Source organism: Mesoplodon bidens, assembly GCF_964165515.1.
Source record: "Mesoplodon bidens genome assembly, chromosome: 16".
NCBI lineage: Eukaryota > Metazoa > Chordata > Mammalia > Artiodactyla > Ziphiidae > Mesoplodon > Mesoplodon bidens.
The window spans coordinates 43,691,109-43,700,959 of record NC_138173.1 but is presented as its reverse complement, the minus strand read 5'-3'; the positions used below and the strand labels follow the sequence as shown (position 1 = coordinate 43,700,959).

At 47.7% G+C, this 9,851-nt stretch overlaps 1 protein-coding gene across 1 annotated transcript in view; it reads left to right on the top strand.

Annotated features, from left to right (window-relative positions):
• The first annotated feature begins 5,825 nt into the window (after positions 1 to 5,825).
• The window catches only part of RNF19A (ring finger protein 19A, RBR E3 ubiquitin protein ligase), a 213,913-nt gene continuing 209,887 nt past the window's right edge, over positions 5,826 to 9,851 (top strand). The window contains exon 1 of the mRNA XM_081258378.1: positions 5,826 to 6,196. The gene's annotated coding sequence lies outside the window, so the exon portion shown is untranslated. The remainder of the gene's footprint in view (positions 6,197 to 9,851) is intronic.

Genomic DNA, 9,851 nt, shown 5'->3' with positions numbered 1-9,851 from the left:
CTCCTTCCCAGCAGTATCTCTCTTCCACCTTAGGCCTGGTGGTCTTTTCTTGTTGAAGAGTTGGTACTTCTGAAGCCCTGCTCCCACCACCCCTGTGGGATTTCTGCACAGGACAGCGAGCTACGCCTCACTGACCCCACTCTGCTACTCTGTGCATGTGTGTGTGGGTGCATGGGTGCAGGGGTTTGGGAGGCTTGTCTCTGCAAGGAACACAGCACGCTGATCCAAGTATTTACTCTGGGGCTTGGATACATTGGACGCAAGGGCGAAGCACCAAGGTCTGTACTCAGATAGCCTGACTTTGCATCAGAGCTCTGCACGGACAAGCTGTCTGATCTCAGGCAAGTCTGCTACCCTCTGTCAACCTCAATTTCCTAATCTGTAAAATGGGGATGTTAGTTATAGGACAATGAGCACAAAGCCTGGCATGTTAACATCTCACTTGTTCCCTCCATGAGCCCCATAAAGTAAGTACTATTATTGCCCCATTTCACAGATGAGTAAAAGGAGACCTGGGACTCCAGCTCAGATCGGCTGCCCCCAGAGCCTGTGAGCTTCCCCACTGCACCATCCAGCCTCCCTTGTCAGCCCTGCTCCTCTTCACTCATCTCCTGCCGGGGGAGGCAAGGGCCAGGGGGCTGAGGAACCCACGGCCAGTGTGCGGGCCATTGAGTGGGCCAAGCTCCGGGATGCAAGCCCTGCTGGCTCTCCTGGCAGGTCAGAATTCTGGGGCTGGTGTCCTACTGCCTCCTGCCAGTCAGTGCCAATGAGGGGTGACTCCCCGTAGCTCAAATGAAATAGTCAGGATGACTGCTGTCAGCTGCACTGACGGCTCTGGATTAGCCACTCGAACTATTAGATTGACACCTTGGGAGCTGAAATTAGAGGACCGAGGACTGAACAACCTTAGCAGCAAACACAGAGCTCTGCCATATCCTTCTGCCTTGCCCCAGTTTCCCCTATTATTATCACCTTGCATTAGTGTGCCACATTTGTTATAAATGATGTAACAGTATTGATACATTATTACTATTATTATTATTTTTTGGCCATGCCACGCGGCTTGTGGGATCTTAGTTCCCTGACCAGGAATCGAACCCAGGCCCTCGGCAGTGGAAGTGCGGTGTCCTAACCACTGGGCCGGCAGGGAATTCCCAATATTGATACATTACTATTAACTAAAGTCCAGAGTTTACATTAAGTTTCACTCTTGATGTAGTACATTCTATGGCGTGGACAAATGCCTACTGATATGTATCCACCACTACAGTACCGTACAGAATAGTTGCACTGCCCCCCAAATCCCCTGTGTTCTACCTGTTTATCCCTCCCTCTCCTCCAGTCCCCCACCTCTCACTTCCTGCCCCAATCCCTGGCAACCACTAATCTTTTTATTGTCTCCATAATTTCACTTTTTCTAGAATGTCACATGTAATAGTTGGAATTGTACAACATGTAGCCTTTTTAGATTGGCTTCTTTCACTTAGTAATATGCATTTAAGATTCCTCCATGTCTTTTCATGGTTAGATAGCTCATTTCTTTTATCACCGAATACTATTCCTTTGTCTGGAGGTACCATAGTTTATCCATTCACCTACTGCAGGACATCTTGGCTGCTTCCAGGTTTGGGCAATTATAAGTAAAGCTGTTATAAACATCGGTATACAGGTTTTTATATGAAAGTCAAGTTTTCAAGGAGAACAATTGCTGGGTTGTATGGTAAGAGTATGTTTAGCTTTGTAAATAGTATTTTTAACTTAATTTTACTTTGGATATTATGTGTTTTAATGGGAGTGCTTAAGTTGTTCTGGGGATTTGCAATTCTTGCAGCAGGAGCAGGAGATTTCTCACATACAGAGGTCTAGCTCTCCATCCTCTCTCCTGTCCCCACCTCTCAGCCCCTCTGTCCTTCTCCACTCTCCGGGGACACAGACAAATCTGCTCTCAGACCCACCAAGCTGGGGTTCCATGCCAAGGCCTGGTTCGCACCTTCTCCAGGACAGGGAAGTAATTGTACGGCTTTTACAAGCAGTTAAAACTCAGCTTCTGCTGAGTGTACACAAAGATGTCATTTATGTCAAGCTAAATCGTTTAGAAAGTCAATAGGATTTACAGTAAATTTTTGGCATAATTCTGGAATATAACTGAACTCATTGTACACACATTATTAGGTTCTTGAATTTTAATATATTTCATTTCTCTTTCCTGAATGTTTTCTTATTGAATTGTTCCGTCTTCTTGATACACATACCTGTACTTTGGAAAATCACACTCATTTTTTACTAGCTCAACAGGGCAGGAGGTAGGCCTTGTTTGTCTTCGTAATGCCTAAGTAAATATTTATTGAATGAATATTTTGGAGAAAACTATCTTGTTTTTTCCTCCAGTTTGAAAATGTCTTTCCATGGGAGTCAGTCTTTACAGATATATGTATGCATGAGCATCATTGCAATGTCATTCACATACTGATTTAACATGTTTTTAAATGTCCTCTTTACTTCCCCAGGTCACAGTCTTAGAGGAGACAGTCAAGTCCATGATCAAGGGCATGAGTTCAACCTCAAGGGCATGTCTCTCGGATTTCCAAGCCCCTGAGTCTCAGGCCTTTCTCACGAGGTTCTGCTGCTGTCAGGGTCCTTTACACACAGTCCCTTGGGGCCCCACTGGGGCCAGCTGCTCCTGACCCCACTGAGGGTCTCTGTGTTCACGTTCTCCAGTGGTGCCCTTGGGGGACCAATTTATAGCGGAGCCCCTGGTACATTGAGCCATTGGTACTGCAGTCACCTGTAAGCTGACAGCTCTTCCTTGGGTTTTCATTCTTACCAAACTCCTCAAAGGAAGCCAGCTGCGTTTGATTTGTTTGGCTGGTTTGTTTCACCTCTGGGTCCTTCCAATGAAGAAATGGACCCTAATTTCCAGAGAGCGTTTTGAATGACTGTCACACTCAAAGTGTCTCCTCCTACTGTCCCAGGTGTGGCCCAAGAAGAGCCCTGCTCACTGAGACCCTCCTCCCCGCTCAGGAGGGGGACAGCCCACCATCCCCTGCTTTGCTCAGGGGTCCTGCTTCTGGTGTCCCGGGTCTTGATCCTCAGCCCCAGTGTCCCTTACGTCTTTTCCCCGGAAGCCCTGGGAGTGAGCTCTCATGAAAAGCAACGTTTCTGTGACCCTCCCTCCCATTGCAGAATTCCTGTGGTGGGCATGCTGATTGGCCCTGCTTTAGTTAGGGGAGGCTGAACCGCCCAACAACTAGACCACCAAATGCATTGACTCAAATACGACAGAAGTGTATTTCTAGATCAAATAGCATCCCAGGGCTATAGTCCAGGTCAACAGGTGGCTCTAAGCCACATGGCGATTCAGTGACCCAGGGTCCTTCCAGCTGCGGCTCCATCATCCCCAAGGGCCCTGAGCCCGTGAAAGGGGAACAAGAACAGAAAGGAGTCACGCTGCTGTCTCGAAAGCTCCGCACACTGCACTGCCCGGAAGTCAGTCTTACAGCCGCCCCACCTGCAGGAGGGGCTGGGAAATACTGCCCGGCTCTCACCCAGCAAAAGCGAGAGAGAGATGGGGTTTGGTGGAAAGCCCACAGCCCCGCCACAGGCACCGTTCCTCTTCCCCCATTCCAGTCCACCCTCCTTTGCCTTCCTGCTCTCGCCCCATGTGCCACCCTTGCAATGTGACATATTGAAAATGTTACAACCTAGGAACTAAGACAATCAAGAGTTGGCCACCTACGGCTTCTAAGGAGCAGATAATAGAATCTGCTCACACATCATTGCTGTCTTAGTAACACACGCCATATCACAGCACTGGTCTGCATTAGCATTCTTGGAGTTTTTACTTTGTTTGCTTTAAAATTTATTGTCTGTGCTGTTATTCATTATCCCCAGGCCTCACTGATGTGTACCAGCTCCAGGGGAAATAAAAACCAAACATCTTCCCTGAGCACAAATGCATTTCAGAGCTTGGAGCTCAGCATCAGTCTTGTGATATTAACCTTTGGATAAGTTCTCAGGATCCCATTCAGACACATTTGCCTTCATGATACTGTTAATGGAAAACCGGACCAGACTTGGGGTTACAGGCCTTGACACCTCCACCCCCATTCCAGCTGAGGCTGGTTCCTCCTCTACCAAGGTACCAGAGAAGTCAAGTCAATTTAGGGGAGCACTGGATATTTATTGGGTGACCTGTGGAATAATGTGCTCTCTGGGCTTGGAGATGGGGGAGGGGGGAAGGGGGGATCCAATGTGGCACCTCCAGAATCTGTAGTGGTCCATGGGAATTTGTCCAGCTGGAGGTAGCCATCTGCCTTAGGCGACACTCACCAATTTTTTTTGTCACCTTAGGCTCCCTTTTCTCTTTCTAATTGTTCCAAGTGTGAGTGCATCCCAGCCGGGCCCGCCTTTGCTATTAATCCGCTGACTGACCTCTGCTTGTCCTGACACCCATGCCTCACCGTCTCAGGGCTTAAGAACTTGCTGGCACTCTTCCGTGCGTGACTTTGGTAACCACACCCCACCTTTCCAGGTTCCGCCCTCTCATCTCGACTGCCCCCTGCCTGTATCTGTGCCTGAATTCCCCCGTGAGAACTTCCCGATGCTGCCCCTCCCCCAGGCCGGCCCTCAGGGGAGCCAGTGCCTGGACAGCAAGCGGACACCTGAGGGCGTGGACATCGCTAGAAGCCACCCTCCTCCCCCTCCTCCTCAGTCTGCAGAGGGATTAGTTCTTCTAGCCCCAAAACTCTCTGTTTACTGTCCTCTTCCTGCCCCACAGCCAGGGGCCTCCTGTGTGTGCTGCGTGACCTTGGAGCCTGCACAGGTAATGAGGGTCACTCCCACCTCAGAATCCTCTTTCCTGCTGTTTTTCCTAGCCTGGAATTCCTGATCTGTCCCTTTCTGCCCGCGTCCTCCAGAGAGCCCTCTCTAATGAGCTCACCGAGATTTCTCGAGTTCTAACTCTGCTCAGGTAGCTATTGCTGAAACCGCACAACTCAGAAGGGACTCGAACCCAGCCAAAACCCAGACTGGGACTTGAACCCATGGGCTGGGACTTGAACACACTGTCTTTTTTTTTTTTTTTTTTTAATTTTTTAACATCTTTATTGGAGTATAATTGCTTTACAATGTTGTGTTAGTTTCTGCTGTATAACAAAGTGAATCAGCTCTACATATACATATATCCCCATAGCCCCTCCCTCTTGCGTCTCCCTCCCACCCTCCCTATCCCACCCCTCTAGGTGGTCACAAAGCACGGAGCTGATCTCCCTGGAACACACTGTCTTTTAATTGAAATCGCACACCTGGTCTCAGGAGTTAATGAGGCTCAGGTTCTTTGTGTCTCAGTGCAGAAGGAATTCAGTGAGAGGCAAAGTGAAAGGTAAGAAGAGGATTTATTTAGAGAGATACGCAGTCCATAGACAGAACTCAGCCTGTCTCAAAAGGCAAGAGCGGCCCTGAAATGTGGCGTGTTTAGTTTTAATGGGCTGGGTAATTTCATAGGCTAATGAGTGCGAGGATTATTCCAACTATTTCGGGGAAGGGGCAGGGATTTCCAGGAATCGGGCCACTGCCCATGTTTTGGCCTTTATGGTCAGCCTCTGAACTGTCGACACTGGTGGGTGTGTCGTTCAGCATATGCTAATGTATTACAGTGAGGGTATAATGAGGCTCAAGGTCCACTGGAGGTTGAACCTTCTGCCATCTTCGGCCTAATTGGTTCTAACCAGTTTATGTCGTGTCCACAATGGCTTGTTTTAAAAGTTCTGCCCTGCCCCCTTCCCTCCTGTTTCACTACCAGGCCCAGGTGAGCAGGCCTTAAGCAGAATCCTCTACTGGGGCAAAAACTCTAGATTTTCTGCAGGAAGAAACTACTGGAATTATATCAGAGACAATCAACTGCCCCTCCCTGTTAGTTAACAGAAGAGTTTAGCCACAAAAGGGTGGAAAGCACACCTTGCAGTGGTGGAGAGTGTAGAGGTACCAGGTGAATCCACTCTCTAGTGACTGTGGTCAAAAAGGAGTAATCCCTCCCTTTGTTTTGTGGCTGTGTTTGCAGCCTCAGTCAAACCACGCTGCAGATGGGACTCGAACACAATCTTCCAACTGAAACTGCACAACTTGTCTCAGGACTTAATGAAGCTCAGGTTCTTTATGTCTCGGCACAGAAGGAATTCAGCAAGAGGCAAAGTGACAGGTAAGAAGTAAATTTATTAGCATCATATGCTTTGTAAAGAGGTTGTGGGAAAATGGGGCCTAAGAGTGAGACAGGAAGGGGGCAGGGCACAACCTTTAAAAGAATGACATGGCGGGCTTCCCTGGTGGCGTAGTGGTTGAGAGTCCGCCTGCCGATGCAGGGGACATGGGTTCATGCCCCGGTCCGGGAGGATCCCACATGCCGCAGAGTGGCTGGGCCCGTGGGCCATGGCCGCTGAGCCCGCGCGTCCGGAGCCTGTGCTCCGCAACGGGAGAGGCCACAACAGTGAGAGGCCTGTGTACCGGAAAAAAAAAAAAAAAAAAAAGAATGACACAGTCCGACGACACGACATTGGACAAGTCGACCTCCACTAGACGTTGAGCCTCAGTATACACTCACTGTAATACGTCAGCATGCTAAATGACACACCTGCAGGCACCGTGACAGTTATGAGGCCGACCAGGGAAGGTCAACAAGTGGGTGGGGCCCAATTCCCAGAAATCCCCACCCCTCCAAACCTCCTACTCATTAGCCTATGAAATTACCCAGCCCTATAAGAACCGACAACCCCGTACCCCCGCTCTCTTGGCTTCTTGCCTCTCTCACCTTCCGAGATGGCCCACGCTCTGTCTATGGAGTGCGTTTCTCCCTGAATAAACCTTCTTTCTCTTTCCTATGGCTCGCTCTCGAATTCTTTCCTGTGCAAAGCCAAGAACCCAGACTCGAAAGCCATCCCAGGGACTTGGACGTGACCTGGGATGTGCCCATCCTTCTCACCCCACTCTCTCTCCTGCAACAAGAGAATGGTCATGTCCCAGGTCTCAGGCGAGTTCCTGGGACGGGTGCCAAGTGAGGGTCCTTGGCTTCGAGCGGGAGAGAATTCAAGAGTGAGCCATAGTAAAGTGAAAGCAGAGATCCACATTCCACAGGCAGAATGCAGCCCATTTCAAAAGGCGAGAGCGGCCCTGAAATATGGAGTGGTTAGTTTTTATGGGCTGGGTAATTTCATAGGCTGAGTGGGAGGATTATTCCAAATATTTTGGGGAAGGGGCAGGGACTTCCAGGAATCAGGCCACTGCCCACTTTTTGGCCTCTTATGGTTGGCCTTGGAACTGTCATGGTGCCAGTGGATGTGTCATTAAGCATATGCTAATGTATTACAATAAGCGTATAATGAGGCTCAAGGTCTACTGGAAGTCGAATCTTCCACCATCTTGGAGCTATTGGTTTTAACCAGTTTATGTTGTATCCTCAATAACTATGTCATTCTTTTATTTTCTTTTTTAAAAAAATTTATTGAAGTGTAGTTGATTTACAGTGTTGTATTAATTTCTGCTGTACAGCAAAGCAATTCAGTTATACATGTACATATTCTTTTTCATATTCTTTTCCACTACAGTTTATCACAGAATATTGAATGTGGTTCCCTGTGCTATACAGTAGGATCTTGTTGTTTATCCATTCCATATATACTAGTTTGCATCTGCTAATCCCAAACTCCCAATCCTTCCCTCCCCCATGGCAACCACAAGCCTGTTGTCTACACAGTAAGTCCCCTACATATGAACAAGTTCCATTCTGAGAGTGCGTTCATAAGTCCAATTTGTTCGTAAGTCCAACAAAGTTAGCCTAGGTACCCAGCTAACACAATCGGCTATATAGTACTATAGCATTTTTAATCTTACAGTACTGTACCTTGAAAACTACAGTAGGACAGTACAACAGCTGGCATACAGAGGCTGGCAACGAGAGAACAGGTAAGAAGAGTTACTGACTGGAGGAGGGAGAGGAGGTAGGAGATGGTAGAGCTGAAGGATCATCAGCAAGAAGATGGAGGGCAAGCTGCAGTTTCACTCACACCTGACGTAGATGGCAGAGGTTCTGGTTCTTTGCTGGAACCAGATGCATGTTCGCATCTTTGAAAGTTCTCAACTTGAAGGTTCATATGTAGGGGACTTACTGTATCTGTGAGTCTGTTTCTGTTTTGTAGATATGTTCCTTTTTGTCATATTTTAGATTACACAAATAAGGGATATCATATGGTATTTGTCTTTTTCTTACTTCGCTTAGTACGATAATCTCTAGGTCCATCCATGTTGCTGCAAATGGCATTATTTCATTCTTTTTTATGGCTGAGTAATGTTCCATTGTATATATATATACCACATCTTCTTTATCCATCTATCTGTTGATGGACATTTAGGTTGTTTCCATGTTTTGGGTATTGTAAATAGTGCTGCTATGAACATAAGGGTGCATGTATCTTTTTGAATTATAGTTTTGTCTGGATATATGCCCAGGAATGGGATTGCTGGATCATATAGCAACTCTATTTTTAGTTATGTCATTCTTTTCAATGTTGTGCCCTGCCCCCTTCCCTCCTGTCTCATTAAGAGGTTTGGGTGAAATTTTTATTCCCGATGCCTCCAGAGGGGAAAGTGTCTCTGGGTGTGGTCCTTGGACCACCTGCCTCAGAACCACCAGTGGCTCTAGTTAAAATGCAGATTCCTGGTCTCCCTCCCTAAGACCTGGTGAACCAGAGCCTCTGAAGGTGCGGCCCTGGGAGTCTGCATCTGTATCAGGCGTTGTCTCAGCTTGGCTGTAGCTAGCTGTCTGGCACAGGGTGCTGTCGCCTTGGCCCTTCCACCCCAGGTAACTTGCAGCATCCCCTGGGATCCTAGGGCCTCCTGTTTCCGTAGCTGAGAACTGGTAGACCCACCTTAAAGCTCCAGGCCAAGATTCACCTCTGGCTTTGGCATATCATCCTACACAATTTTGCCTAAGTGAGCAATCTATAAATATTTGCTGAACTGACCTAGGACCTTTGAGGGCAGGGTCTTGTCTCCTCTATTTCTTTGGGGCCACCTCCTGGCACATAGTAAGTACTCAATCTATCCCTGACAGTAGGTTGATTGATGAGGTCACAGATCCAGGACACACCTGCAAAAAGACATGGAAGAGGAGACAGTAGCTGTAATTAATGCTGCCCTCTCCACTCCTCGGAATCTTTCTAGAGGAAGAGGAAGCTGCGTTGCTTATGCTCACAATCCACAGATTTGCAACTGGGCAGGGACTCTTGGTATGAGTCAGGAAAGGCAGACATCAGCACAGGTGTGTTTTCTAAGAAAAAACCAATACTGGTGAGTGAATGAGGTTGACCTCAAGTGTCTTGACAATGGCTTGGCCAGACTGAACTTGTGTACACAGTTTTGGGTTTTGTTCTCTGGGATCAGGGCCATGTTGACAGTCCTTGGTGTGCTTCCTGGGTCTCAGCTTAAAGGGAGAAGACAGAGCCCTGAGACATGCAGGGAGGGAGCCCACCAGTCATGGACATGGCTGCAAGAACACTTAAACTTTTATGGGTAAAACAAGTTTGCTCTTAAGCTAAAGACCAAAAGGAAGTTGGAGAAAGCTTAAGTGAGCCCTCAGACAACAAGCTAAGAGATAACCAAAGGTGAATGGACTCTTGTTGTAGCTAGAAAATGCACATAAACACACATGGGAACAAGTGGGAATTATTGGCTCATAAAGATTGTTCAGGCTTGTGGAAAGCAAATTACCTTTATTAGCAAGTATTTACAGAGCAATATTACAGACTAGCCTCTCTGCTGGGATACAAGAGGTATTCGGAACAGCCCCTACCTCAGGGGATTTA